This window comes from Austrofundulus limnaeus, unplaced genomic scaffold (assembly GCF_001266775.1).
Source record: "Austrofundulus limnaeus strain Quisiro unplaced genomic scaffold, Austrofundulus_limnaeus-1.0 Scaffold422, whole genome shotgun sequence".
Classification (NCBI taxonomy): Eukaryota; Metazoa; Chordata; class Actinopteri; order Cyprinodontiformes; family Rivulidae; genus Austrofundulus; species Austrofundulus limnaeus.
In genome coordinates, this window is record NW_013952824.1 from 407091 (window position 1) to 408798 (window position 1708).

Here is a 1708-nt window from a genome sequence, read left to right on the forward strand (position 1 = left end):
CGCATATAACATGACATTCTGTTCCACCCTTCTGCGGTCTGTGCCCCTATCTGGCAACCCCCAGAAAAAAACCCTAAACCCGCCCCTCTCAAAGAGAGAATGGAATAATGGTGAAAAGATTAGGTAAGAAAAATTGATTCAGAATGCAGGGCATTTAAGCTTCAGTGGACAAACGATTATTTTTTTGTTCATCTGTAAAGAGGCGGTGGCYGTATTCAAAGAATAAAATCTGTGGCAACACTATGAATCCTGTCACAAAGACAAGTATGATAGCTTYCAAGGCCAAATGCGAGCAAACAAACTCTCAAAGCTAAAAAGTGGACTGTTAGCTCAGCAGAATACATACTGTGAAGAACCCAGAGAGGGTTATTTGATTGTGCTTTCTGGAAAACAATAAATTTTTACATTTAGGCACTCCTGCAATAGTCACACTTTTTCTGTTACAAACCGACTCCGGCCCCCCACCAGAGAAGGGAAAAGTTATGTGGCCCTTACAGGAAAACGTTTGGGGACCCCTGCCCTACATCATTCATCATCATTTTTGCCACATTTTTATTTTTAGGCTAAGTCACATGATGGCCAAGTGTTTACATTTGGTCTGCTTATGATTTTTTTCTGGGTTTCACACCTTTGAAAAAGCATTTCTGGTTAAGCACACTGAGAGATGTACAAAAATGTAAAAAATAAATAAAGACAGGCTACAACAATCAGCTGATATAAAGATCTCTTCAAAAGTTTTTAACATTACAAACACCCAAAAACATTTATCTTCTCCAACAGTAAGAGGTATTTTCAACTATAAACACCAGCTTTTCACATCATGTGTATTATGCAATATTTCTGTTTCTCAATCACTAAAATAGAAGCATGACAATACGTCTATAATGCTTAGAGCGGTGAGAGTTTTTAGCTATTAAAGAATGCATGCAGAGAGCTATTGCTGTGTAGCATCGGTCCTGATAAGTTCTTTTAATAGTGAGTTTAAAACTCATTTATCTGTAATTGTAATTCAGTGTTATTCTGTTTTAGGCAGCAAAATATTCAAAAGTAACTGAAGTGTTGCAGGCACTAGCAAAAACAAACCACTCTCCCCCCGTCAGATACCAGATAGAAACTTTCCAGAAAAAAGGGGTTGGTCTGTTTGTTTTATTGATGGGAAACTAACATTAAAACAATCTGTTGCTTTTGAATAATGATTATATGTAGTTTTAAGCGGAAAAGTTTCACTCTTTCTGAGAACGAAAAGTGACCCACAGCTGTTTGACAGCATCAGATAACAATGTTTAAAATACTTGAAAGTATTTTTCTCCCTCCAATTACTGCTAAATTCTTCCTCTGACAGTGTTACGCATGGTTACATTTAGAAATCAAGAATGTTTTACAAATTCCACAATACAGGGTTGCCATAATTGAAGTAAAGAATAAGGTCTCTAACAGGATAAGTTTACTCATCTTTTTTGTCTTAGAAGACCTGCAAAAAAATCAAAATGCACTTTTGACATTAAGTCCAGTTCTCCCACCTCATTCCACTTGTTGCTGAAAATGCTCACGGGTGAAAATATGAACCTGAGCTCAGGTTTAACTGTAATTTCCCTTCAGGGATCAAAAAAGTATCATTTATTTATTCAGCATCCTAGTGGATCAATCAGATGTTACAAGACTTATCGATAATCCAACATTCAGTTACATAACATTAAACATAAAAAAG